Source organism: Canis lupus, chromosome 28, assembly GCF_048164855.1.
Source record: "Canis lupus baileyi chromosome 28, mCanLup2.hap1, whole genome shotgun sequence".
Lineage (NCBI taxonomy): Eukaryota > Metazoa > Chordata > Mammalia > Carnivora > Canidae > Canis > Canis lupus.
In genome coordinates, this window is record NC_132865.1 from 22,879,698 (window position 1) to 22,893,269 (window position 13,572).

The window sequence follows — 13,572 nt, forward strand, 5'->3', positions numbered from 1 at the left end:
AATTGCTGGATTGTATGAAATTTCTATCTTTAACTTTTTTTTATGATTTTATTTATTTATTCATAGGGACAGAGAGAGAGGCAGAGACACAGGCAGAGGGAGAAGCAGGCATCATACAGACAGCCTGATGTGGGACTCGACCCAGGGTCTCCAGGATCACGCCCTGGGCTGCAGGCGGCGCTAAACTGCTGTGCCACCGGGGCTGCCCTATTTTTAATTTTTTGAAGGACCTCCATACTGTTTTTCACTGTGGCTGCTCCAATTTACTTTTCCACCAACACTGCATGAGGGCTTCCTTTTCTCAACATCTTTGCCAATACTTGTTATTTTTTATCTTTTTGTTACTAGCCATTCTGACAGATGTGAGGTGATGTTTCATTGTGGTTCTGATTTGCGGTTGCCTGATGGTAAGTGATGTTGAGCATCTTTTCATCTTGTCTGGTGGCCATCTGTATGGCTTCTTTGGAAAAATGTATGTTCAGGTCCTCTGCCCATTTTTATTTTTTTATACTTTTTAAAAGATTTTATTTATTTATTTATGAGAGACTAAGAGAGAGAGATAGGAAGAGACATAGGCAAAGGGAGAAGCAGGCTTCCGGCAAAGTAGCCCCATGCAGGACTCGTTGTGGATCTTGGGATCACGCCCTGAGCCAAAGGCAGACACCCAACTGCTGAGCCACCTAGGTGTCTCCCTCTGTCCATTTTTATTTATTTATTTATTTATTTACTTACTTACTTATTTATTTATTTAAAATAATAGGTTGCCTTTTTGTTTTGTTGATGGTTTCCTTCCCTGTACAGAAGCTTTTTAGTTTGTTGTAGTCCCAATTGTTTATTTTTGCTTTCATTGCTCTAGCCTAAAAAAACAAATCCAAAAAAACTTTGCTAACTGGTGTTAAGAGTTTACTGCTTTTGTTTTCTTTTAGGAGTTTTATGGGTTCAGGTGTTAAATTTAGGTCTTTAATCCATTTTGAGTTTATTTTCATATGTGGTGTAAGAAAGTGGTTTTATTTTCTTGCATGTAGGTATTAAACACAGCTGTTCATTTTTAAGTTTTTAATTTTTATTTTTATAAAGATTTTATTTATTCATGAGGGACATGGAAAGAGAGACAGAGACACAGGCAAAGGGAGAAAGAAGCAGCCTCCCTGCAGGGAGCCTGATGCAGGCAGGACTTGATCCCAGGACCCCAGGACCATGCCCTGAGCTAAATGCTCAACCACTGAGCCACCCAGGTGTCCCTAAACACAGCTGTTTAGAAATGCCATTTATTTTCTTTTTTGAGAAACAAGAATAAAAATAATATGAAATTACCTCTAATGTTTCCATATGAAATATCATTTTATTATGATTATGCACAAAGTGGTTTTGTCTGAAACAGTACTATATAATATTCTAGCCCAAGCTTTGACCCTTAAGGACCTGAATATTTGTTCTTCCCCCCCCACCCCCCCACCCCACTCTGAATGTCAGCCTAGCTTACAGGGCCTTGTGAACTTATAGATTCCCTCTTTTGGAAGACTATAATATCAAATATGTAAATCTACAGTGTCTGCTGTGTGGTGCCCTGGTGCAGGGCAAAACCTGCATAGCCTCTCGCTGTGCTCCTAGGAGAAATGCACTTTCCTGGATGTTCCTGTAGCTTCTGCAGGTTTGAGCTGCAGAGCATGTGCTCCCTCCTATGTGCATACTGGAGTCTCTGTAGTGGGAATCTCAGCCTTGCAATGATTTGTGTCACAGACAGAAGGATCTTTCTCTTCCCTTCTCTTTCTTTCCTCCTTTTTCTTGCTTGAAATATTTTCCTCCCTTCTTCCTTCTTCCCTCACAGTCAATACTTTTGCTTTCCTTAAAAATTCAAAACTGACTCATTATGGGAATTTTCTAATACACAAAAGTTGGAAGAGTATAAATAAGGACCTGGTTATATAGATATAGATATAGATATAGATATATATAGATAGAAGGTAGATATACATCTACCAACTATCTTTAATAATTGTTAACATTTGTCATCTTTACTTTATTTTTCTCTGTTTATTTCAACTAAAAGTTTATTTGAAAAAAAAAGTTTATTTGTGGTAAAATATATGTAATGTAAAATTTACCATTTTAAGGTTTTTAAATTTTATTAAATTTTATTATTTTATATTTTATTTTATTTTATTTTATTTTATTTTATTTTAAAAAAAGATTTTATTTATTTATCCATGAGAGACACACAGAGAGAGAGAGCACGAGGGGCAGAGACACAGGCAGAGGGAGAAGCAGACCCCGTGCAGGGAGCCTGATGTGTGATTCGATTCCGGGTCTCCAGGATTACATTCCGGGCTGAAGGTGGCGCTAAACTGCTGAGCCACCTGGGCTGCCCCAAATTTTATTTTATTTTTTTAAAGATTTATTGACTTTAGAGAGAGAAAGAAAGAGAACTGTTGGGAGGAGGTGCAGAGGGAGAGGAGAATCTCCAGCACACTCCCCAATGAGCAAGGAGCCCCATGGACCTTGAGATCATGACCTGAGCCATAACCAAGAGTTGGCTGCTTAACTGACTGAGCCACCCAGGTGTACCTAAGCTTTTTTTATTTTTAAGTGTTCTTTAAATTTTTAAGATATTTCAGTAAAATTAAGGACTATCTTTTTAAAAAAATATATTTTATTTATTTATTCATGAGAGACACACAGATAGGCAGAGACACAGGCAGAGGGAGAAGCAGGCTCCTCACAAGGAGCCCAATGTGGGACTCGATCCAGCATCCTGGGATCACTCCCTGGGCCAAAGGCAGATGCTCAACCGAGGGCTCAAAGGCAGATGCTCAACCATCCAGGTGTCCCCAAATTAAAGACTATCTTTTCTCCACTGAATTACTTGTGCATCTTTGTTGAAAATCAGTTTTTCATATAAATATAAGTCTATTATTGGACCCTCTATTTTGTCTCATTGATCTCTTTGTTATGCCAGTACCACACTGTCTTGATTAGTCTTGAAATCAGGTACAGTATGTATGTAGTATATGTTTTTTTCAGTTATGTGGATATTCTATGTTCTTTGCATATCTATGTGATGTAGTATCAATTTGTCAGTTTCCTTTTTTTTTTTTGGATTTTATTTATTTATTCATGAGAGTCACAGAGGCAGAGACACAGGCAGAGAGAGAAGCAGGCTCCACGCAGGGAGCCCGATGTGGGACTCGATCCTAGGACTTCAGGATCACGCCCTGGGTGGAAGGCAGGTACCCAACTGCTGAGCCACCCAGGCATCCCAGTTTGTCAGTTTCTACACAAAATCCTACTAGGATTTTGATTGCAATTATGTTGAAACTATAGATCAGTTTGGGGAGAGTCAACGTCTTTGGCTCTATGCTATATCTCTCCAATTATTTTAGATCTTTTTTTTTTAAAGTAAACTCTACCTCCAATGTGAGTTTAAGCCCCACCACCCCAAGATCAAGTGTTGTATGCTCTAGTGACTGAGCCAACTAGGTACTCCTAGATCTTCTTTAATTTCTCTCTGTAGTGTTTTGTTTTTGTCACTGTACAGATAAATCTTTTGTCAAATGTATCATTAAATATCTAATATGAAATAGTGAAAGGGACCATAAGGCAAAGGAGGGAAACTGAGTAGTGAAAAATTAGAGAGGAAGACAAACCATGAGAGACCTCTAATTCTGGGAAACAAACAAAGGGTTGTAGAAGGAGAGATGGGTGGGGGGATGGGGTAACTGGGTGATGGGCATTAAGGAGGGTTCAAGATGAGATGAGCACCAGGTGTTATACTATGTGTTGGCAAATGGAATTTAAATAAAATCTAAAAAAATAAATTAAAATTACATTAATTCCTAAAGCGGGGGCGGGGGGGACCTGGGTGCACCGCTCAGTGGTTGAGCATCTGCCTTTGGCTCAGGTCATGATCCAGGGATCCTGGGATTGAGTCCCGAGTCAGGCTTCTCGCAGGGAACCTGCTTCTCCCTCTGCCTATGTCTCTGCCCCTCTCATGAGATAAATAAAATCAATAAATAAAATCTTTTTTTTTTTTTTTTTTAAAGATTAACTGACTGAGCCACCTCAGTGGCGGTGTCCTGGGATTGAGTCCCGAGTCAGGCTTCTCACCTGACAGAGGGCGAGAAGGAGCCGCCTTCTGGCAGAGGGAGAAGCAGGCTCCATGCAGGGAGCCCAACGTGGGACTTGATCCTGGGTCTCCAGGATCAGGCCCTGGGCTGAAGGTGGTGCTAAACCGCTGAGACACCCAGGCTGCCCTGAATAAATAAAATCCTAAAAAAAAAAATTAATTCCTTAAGGACCCCATCTCCTAACAATCTCACTGGGAGTTAGGACTTCAGAATATGAATTTTGAGGGGACACAAACATTCAGCCCATAGCATTTGATTAAGATAACCATCACCAGTACTTTCACCTTTACCATTAGCAAGGAATATGTTGGTTGATAATTTTCTACTTTGTGAGTATCCTGTTGCACAAGCATCTTCACCTAGTGGGGTTTGTTTGTTTGTTTGTTTTTGTTTTGTTTTAGCATGCATTGATGATTCTTGCCTGAATCAATGTCATTGTTAGGGTTTGGAAAATAGTGAATTTTCAATTGTATCTCTCCTCCTCCATTTATTATCTGGCGTTCTTCCATAAAAGCAAGCTTTCCCTCATGAAATGAGGATGAAGTGTTGTTTCTCCTTAAAAGGTAGTGATCAATATTTATTTTTTTCCTGTTTGCCAATTTTTTAGAGAGGGGAGTTTGTTTAATCATTACTTCCAGTAAAGATGAGTGAATTTTCTTCTTTTTCTTTACTCCTCTGCTTTTTATATCGCTATAGACTCCTGGATTCTGTTTATCCAATATTTACAATAGTCTATAATTATCATTCTTTTAAATGCTCATATTATCCCAAATTTGGCCAGTGGAAATTCTTCCCAGTTCCTGATCCTTTGGAGGCAGGTCCCCAAATCCTACTCCATTAGTCTTTAATAGCTTCTGGTACTATATGCTCATTTTCATTATTCCTGATTCAGACTTGGAAGCACTAATTTTCTCAAGGAGTCTTGGTTTCTTTTAGTGGGGGAAAGTTTTTGGAAATTATGATCTATGTGATGGGTGGATTTATTGCTACTTAGGATTCACTGCCTATAGGTTCTAATTATAAACAGAGGTAGGAAATATATTAAGAAAAAGAGTCAGTAGTTTATTTATTTATTTATTTTTAAAGATTTTATTTATTTATTCATGAGAGACACAGAGAAAGAGAGAGAGAGAGGCAGAGACACAGGCAGAGGGAGAAGCAGGCTCCAATGCAGGAGCCCATCCTGAGACTCAATCCAGGGTCTCCAGGATCAGGCCCTGGGCTGAAGGCAGTGCTAAACCGCTGAGCCACCCGGGCTGCCCAAGTTAGGATCTTGAAATGAGATCATCCTGGATTATCTAAGTGGACTCCCATCCAATGACAAGTGTTCTAATAAGAGACACAAAGAGGACAGAGAAAAGGCAGGCGATGTGACCATAGTGGCAGAGATTGGAGTGATGTGGCCACCAGCCAAGGAATGCCTGGAGCTGCCAGAAGCTGGAAAAGAGAAGGAACGAATAGTTCCCTTGACCCTTTGGAGGGAGCATGTCCCTACTGATATCTTGCTTTTGGACTTCTGGCCCTGAGAAATGTAAGATAAGAAATTTCTGTTGTTTTAACTTGTGGTTGTTTATAATAGCAGCCACAGGGAAGTAATGCAGATTTTGGTACATTTTGCTGAGTCAAAGTAACCAGTTATAAAGGACTGTATGTTATAAAATTCTGTTTCTGTGACATGTCCAGAGTAGACAAATCTCTGGATACAGAAAGTATATGAGTGGTTGCAGGGGTTTCAGGTGAGAGCAAATGATAGTGACTACTCATGGATATGGGGTTTCCTTTTGGGGTGCTGAAAATGTTCTGAAATTAGATAGTGGTGAATATACTAAAAGCTACTGAATTTTACACTTCATTTATTTTAAAAGATTTCATTATTTATTTGAGAGAGAGAGAGAGAGTGCATGCACAAGGGGGGGTGGTCGGAGGGCAAAGGGAGACGGAGAAGCAGACATCCCGCTGAGCAGGGAGCCTGAATGGGGCTCCATCCCAGGACTCCGAGATCATGACCTGAACTGAAGGCAGATGCTTAACCCACCCAGCCACCCAGGTGCCCCTGAACTTTACACTTTAAAAAGGTTAATTTATGGAATGTGAATTATATTGCAAAAAATCTATTGTAAAAAATGTAGCATTATGAAGTTTTCTTAACTGATCGATTTTATATTTTTCTCTTTCACTGGAATTTTCAAATAAAATTAGCATATTTATTTGCTTTATCCTGATAGATACATGAAAAGGCTTCATAATTACAATATTTGTATTACTACATCATTACATCAATAAAAACACTAAGTGAATTTTGAGGATTTTTTTTGGTGGTTCTTTTAGTCCCCAGACTATATCCCTTTAAGAAATGTACAGTTTAAATGTGTGTTTAAAAGGTCACTTGATTAATAAAAACTTATAATAAAAATTTATTTTAACCTAAAAAAAAAGGGGTCGTTTGAAATAAATTTCTGCTTTATGTCAGTATGGTACTCATTTGATATAGTTATATCAATTTTTTTCTTCTCAATTTTAGGGTTGCTTTTCCTTTTTGATTTAATTTAATCTATTTTTGAACATTTGAAACATTTATATAGGTCAAAAATCAAAACTATATAAAAAGACATGTTTAGGAAAGTCTTCCTTTTTTTTTTTTTTGAAAGTCTTCCTTCTATCTGTAGCATTTCTTTTCCTGTTCCCCACTCTGCCTCCCTGTGCTCACTCTCTTGGTATTTATTACTAGTTTATCTTTCCAAAGTTTCTGGAAAAATAAGCAAAATAAACAAACACACATATATGTATATGTACTTGTATAGGTATTTTTTATTCGATTTCCTTTCTTATAAAAAATGTAGCATTTTATATATACTGTTATGCATTTTTTTCCCCACTTACCATATGTTGGAAACTACTCAAACTACTCCTTATCAGTACATAGAAATCTTATTCATGGGACACCTGGGTGGCTCAGCGGTTTAGCACCTGCCTTCGGCCTGGGGCATGATCCTGGAGTCCTGGAATCGAGTCCCGCGTCGGGCTCCCTGCGTGGAGCCTGCTTCTCCTTCTGCCTGTGTCTCTGCCTCTCTCTCTGTCTCTCATGAATGAATGAATGAATGAATGAATGAATGAATAAATAAATAAATAAATCTTTAAAACAACAAAGAAAGAAATCTTACTCATTTCCAAGACTATGTATACTTCATTGTGTGGGTTTATTCAACCAGTTCCTTATTGGTGAATATTTGGGCTGTTTCCAATGTTTTGCTTTTACAAACAATTCTGCAATGACTCACCTTGCGAGTATATTGTTCAGTATTTATTTATCTTCGGGGTAAGTTCCTAGAAGTGAGATTGCTGGATCTAACCGTAAATGCATCTGTAATTTACTCCCACCGGCCTGCTTGACAGTTACCAGTTTCCTCATAGCATCAGGTAAATGAATTGTCAAGCTTTTGGCTTTTGGCCAATTTTATATGTGAGAACTTCTATCTCAATACAGTTTTAATTTACATTTCTCTTATTATAAGCATCTTCTCACATGTTAACAAGCAAATGGCTTTTCCTCTGAGAACTGTTTATTGAACTTTTTTTCTGTAGGGATTTTGGTCTTTTTCTGAAATTTTAAGTTTTCTATATATTAGAGTTTTTTGGGATAGGAGTTGTAAATATTTTCTCTTAAGTTACCATTTGTCTTTTGACTTTTTCTTGTAATCATTTCTGAAATGGCAAAAATAAAATGACAACAAAGCCAAAGAAAAAAAAGTCTTGTTTTTCTGTGGCTTCAACATAACTTTTCATTTTGCAAAATATCCTCCGGGATGTGTTCATATTCATGATATTCATGATATTCATGAATATATTTGTTCAAATCTAATCAAGTCTAATTACTGGTCACATCTTTTGTATTCTGCTTTTGTCACTTAAAATTAGAGGATAAACTGCTTGGATGGGTCACATTCTAACCAATTAGTTTGTTGGCATATGGTATTTTCTTTAAAAGGAATCAGTGCGCTGGGCATCTGGAGTTCTGATTCACTTCCGGACCTGCCAAGGTCACTGGAAGTTGTTTGCAGGCGAGAATCAAATCCTCCCTTGCACCTGGAAGACTGAGTCAGTTCTGAGGCCAACAACAACTGTACACTCAAGTTCCATTTGGAGTCTTGAGACTGGTTAATTCCTTGGCTTCTGTGCCTGTCCCCAGTCACCACCCACAGTGCCAGTGCTAGGAAAACTGTCCGCCCTCTCCTGCCCTCTCATTTCAACATGGCTGGTCCTTCAGACAAGCACATGGTGATCTCTCTCTCTCTCTCTCTCTCTCTCCCTCTCCCTCTCTTTCTCTTCCTGTTTCCTTCTCCTCCTCTCCTCTCTGAGTCATGGCCTTTTATACTCAACATGACATTTATAGTTAGCAGCATGAAGATAATTTACTCAATGTTTAAAAGTGTCTAATAGAATTTTTCTGTTGGGGGTGGAGGAGGTTTGGTGTTCTCCCATAACCCCAATCTCGCTTAAAATATTTTTTCTTTGACAGATGCAAAGTGACTAGATTCACAATTCTAAATAAATAAAAAGCAAAATTTTGTATGTGTGTTTTTTTTTAAAGCCTAAAGCGCTTTTTGCTACAACATAAACATCTTGAGCATCTAAATAATCTGTAGAAAATACACTGAGCTTATTTTTACCTTTTATTTTTAGAAAACCAGTTATATAATGAGTCTAGACACATCTTAGTTTGAGTGCTTTTCTCACTGCCCTATTTTTCCTCTTTGTTAAATAGGAGAATAATGTATAATATAGTATATTGTATATATGTCTGGAAGTTGCTTAAAGGTAACAATATAGGTTGCACCTCTTTTCCTGGGATCTCTATTTGTTCTTTAATTCCTATATTCCAGAAGAACTTTAAAGCTATGACATTAGTAAAGTGGGGCCTTATATCAAGCCATCATGTTGTACACTTTCTATACAATTTTTATTTAATTATAACTCAATAAAGTTGGAAAAAACTTTTATTTTTATTTTTAAAAATTTCTTTTGGAAAAAACTTTTTGAATAAAATATATATTGACCAACCAACCAACCGACCGACCAACCAACCAAGACTGGGGCCTTCCATACATACATCAGGTTGTTGTTCACAAACGTTTTTGCATGTATTAGCTCATTGGACTCTGGCCAGTTATGTCTGTGATAGTAGTTTAGATAACAGTTATGTTAAGTTCTCTAGAACTCCAAAGAAGTTGTCTAAGGTCTTTGTGAAGCTTTAATTCACAAAAGATGTTTTCCAGCTTCCTTGAGATATAATTCACATATAACATTGTGTACATTTAGGATGTACAATGTGATTTGAGATATGCATATGTTACCATAATAAGATTTGTTAACACATCCATCACCTTACATAGCTATGTGTGTGTTTGTATGTGATGAGAATTTTAAAGATCTACTCTCCGCAACTTAGAAGCATACAGTACTATATTATTAACTATATATACTGTACCTTAGATCCCAAGAACTTTTATAATTGGAAATTTATACCTTTTGACCACTTTCACCCATTTTCCTCATTTTCCTGCCCCTGGAAACCACCAATCTACTCTAAGTTTTATAGATTCCACATACAAGTGAGACCATATGGTACTTATCTGACTTATTTCACTTAGCATAATACCATCAAGGTCCATTCATGTTGTTGCAAATGACAGGATTTCCTTCATTTGTATGGCTGAACAATATTCCATTTACATTTTGGTATATGTACATATACCAAATATGTACATATACCAAATATGTACATATACCAAATATATATATATATTTTTTATTCATTCATCTGTCAATAAACTGGTTGTTTCTGTGTCTTGGCTAATGTAAATAATGCTGCAATCAACATGGGAGTGCAGATATCTATTCCAGATAGTGATTTCATTTCCTTTGAAATAGACCCAGAAGCAGGATTGATGGATCATGTTGTAGTTCTATTTTTAATTTTTTGAAGAACCTCCTGTTTTCTTTATTTTTTAAAAAATATTTATTTATTCATGAGAGACACACACAGAGAGAGGAAGAGACACAGGCAGAGGGAGAAGCAGGTTCGATGCGGGACTCAATCCCGGGACTCCTGGATCACGCCCTCGGCTGAAGACAGGGCCAAACCACTGAGCTACCCAGGGATCCCCCTCCTCTCTGTTTTCTATAGTGGCTATACCAATTTACACTCCCAACAACAGTGCACAAAGGTTTTGTTTTCTTCACATTCCTGCTAGCACTTTTCATCAATTATCTTTTAAATTTTAATTTTTAATTGAGATATAATTGATGTATAACATTGTATTATTTTCAGGTGTACAATGTAATGATTGGATATATGTATATATTGTGAAGTGATCATCACAATAAGTCTGGCTAACATCCATCACCACATCTCTTGTCTTTAAGAATAGCCATTTAAAAAGGTATAAAGGGGGCACCTGGGTGGCTTAGTGGTTGAGCATCTGCCTTGGGCTCAGGTTGTGATCCCAGAGTCCTGGGATCAAGTCCCACACAGGGCTTCCCATAGGAAGCCTGCTTCTCCCTCTGCCTATGTCTCTGCCTCTCTCTCTGTGTCCCTCATGAATAAATAAATAAAATCTTAAAAAAAAAAGATATAAGGTGATGTCTCACTTTTTTTAATCTGCATTTTCTAATGATTAATAATATTTCATGTACCTGTTGGCCATTTGTATGTCTCCTTTGCAAAAATGTTTATTCAAGTTTTCTGCCCATTTTTGAAATCAAATTTGAGTTGTATGAGTTCCTTGTATATTTTGGATATTATCCCCTTACCAGATATGTAGCTTCCAAACAATTTCTCCCATTTCATAGGTTACCTTTTCATTTTGATGATTGTTTCTTTTGTTGTGCAGAATTTTTTTCCATTTGTGGTTGTCCCACTTGTTTATTTTTGCTTTTGTTGCTTATGCTTTTATTTTGTCATACCAAAATATCATTGCCAAGATCAATCAATGTCAAAGAGCTCTTTCTTATTTTTCTTTTTTTCTCTAGGAATTTTATGGCTTCAGGACTTACATTTATTTATTTTTTTTTTAATTTTTATTTATTTATGATAGTCACACAGAGAGAGAGAGAGAGAGAGGCAGAGACACAGGCAGAGGGAGAAGCAGGCTCCGTGCACCGGGAGCCCGACGTGGGATTCGATCCCGGGTCTCCAGGATCGCGCCCTGGGCCAAAGGCAGGCGCTAAACCGCTGCGCCACCCAGGGATCCCGCAGGACTTACATTTAAATCTGTAATCCATTTTAAGTTAATTTTTGTGAATGGTGTATGATAGAGATTCAGTTTCATTCTTTTGCATGTGAATATCCAGTTTTCCTGTCACCATGTAGACAGTGTCTTTTACCCATTGTGTATTCTTGGCTCCCTTGTCAAGTATTAGTTGATCAATATGAAAACTTTCTCTCTCTCTTTCAGTATGCTCCCTGCCCAACATAGGGCTTGAACTCACAACCCTGAGATCAAGAGTTGCATGCTCTACTGGCCGAGTCAGCCAGGCACCCTGACCAATATGAAAACTTTAAATTTAAGCTTTCACTTGAAATCTTGACTTATTCCTACAGTTGAAGGTACTAAAGTTGATAGAGAGCATAACAGTGTGTGTTGGATTTTGCAATTGTTACCATTTATCCATATGTCTAAATGTCTAGGAACCGTTTTACATAGGGACCTAAGAGTTCATAAAATCTTTTCACAATTTTGCTTTTTACTGTTTAAAGTGTTAATTGGGAGATTATTATGATAATCTGGTAATCATAATCACTATTCTGAAAAGTTAGTAAAAATTTTTCTTTTAACTTGCTGACAATGTTCTTAATTAAAGTGAGGACTGAAGCATGTGAGATATTTCTCTCTTAATGAACATTTATTCATTTGTATCATTAAAAGCTTTGTTTTAAAAATGGTTAGTTCCACTTGCCTTTGTTTTAAAAAATGGCTTTATTTCTGTCTGTGCTGTGTAAACCACTAAGTGTGATTTTTGTAATCTAAATATAATATATTTCTTCCATAGATGTTCTTGCTTGAGGCATTCTGTTCCCTGTTATGACCAGTATTATAACAGCATTCTATTTTTGCTTCTGCAGATTGGAGTAAGAGTAGATGAAGAATGGAAAATAGGGCTCCTTTGTTTGGGGCTGCTTAGTAGTTATCATGAGTGTATAATTTCTGGAACTAGACAGAGCCAAAGGGCACCGTTAGCCCTTTAAAAACAGCCGAGAGAGATCATTTTCCTTTGTTGCTCTATCATTACTATGGGATCGTGACATTTTCTCCTCACGTGATTCAAAAACTGATCCTTACAGCTGCCGGGCCAGTCCTCCTACCACAGAAAAAATGATTTTGAGACTGTGCATGACTCCACTGCTTATTGTGCAGTGTAACCAGCTCACACTGTTCATGCTAATGAATGTTAACTGATAATCCCTGGGGATCCACTTTAGCCACGAGCTTCAGCCTTTTCCTTCATCAGCTCTACTATGAACACAGCTCACGAGAACGGGTACAATGAATGGAGTTGAGTGTAATGTCTTTCATTTCCCCTGCCCTCACTCCTAACTGCTAAATTCAAAGGATATTTTCCCATGTTTTCATGATTCCCTCCTCCTGCTATGTTTAAAAAAAAATGGTGATTTTTTCTTTCCTTTTTCTCAAAAGCCTTCTCCTTTCTTCCCTGGTCTTTTAGGACTTGTAAATTAACTAACTTCCATTTTATCCTTCTGGCTGCTATATAGCATCTGCTTTATTAATGTCACCTCGATCAATATCTTCTAATGGTTAAAAATCTGAGGGACTCCTTAGTCTCCTTGTTATTCTGCAGGAGCTTGGACAATGGGATCTCTTGCCATAGATTCAGAGACTCTCTGTGACAGTCAAATCTGCCTGCCTGCGTTTGTCTCTCAGCCTGTGTGCCTCCCCGGTTTAGGTAGAGCTTGCCTTCGTCTCACCCAGGACCTCGTGCTGTCTCTTGGTTGTCTACACTGTAGACTGTGGTATCCCTTTCAGATCTCTTCTGGGTCTATTCCGTGCACTTAGTCTTTCCTTTCTCAAATTGGAGTCTTTCCTGTCATTGACCCTCATTTCTTCAGGGCCTTACTCTTTCCAAGGGCCAAGACAATTCCTCATCATGTTGGCAGGTAGCCTCCGTGTATGCCAGTTCCTCAAGGGCAGCTGTGGTCTCTACACCTTTGGTGTTTAGTGGCCAGTCCTTCCTCCATCCACCTAGTCCCTGGCCTCTTTCTCTTATCTTGCTTCTCCCAACTAGTTTATTTTATTTTATTTTTTATAATTTATTTGTTTATTCCTGAGAGAGAGAGAGAGAGGCAGAGACACAGGCAGAGGGAGAAGCAGGCTCTATGTAGGGAGCCCGATGTGGGACTCCATCCCGGGTCTCCAGGATCAGGGCCTGGGCT

General features: G+C 38.0%; 1 protein-coding gene across 1 annotated transcript in view; it reads left to right on the top strand.

The window, feature by feature from the left end:
- Positions 1–13,572, top strand: part of PRDM14 (PR/SET domain 14) — a 185,188-nt gene that overhangs the window by 153,695 nt on the left and 17,921 nt on the right. The gene's annotated exons all lie outside the window — the stretch shown is intronic.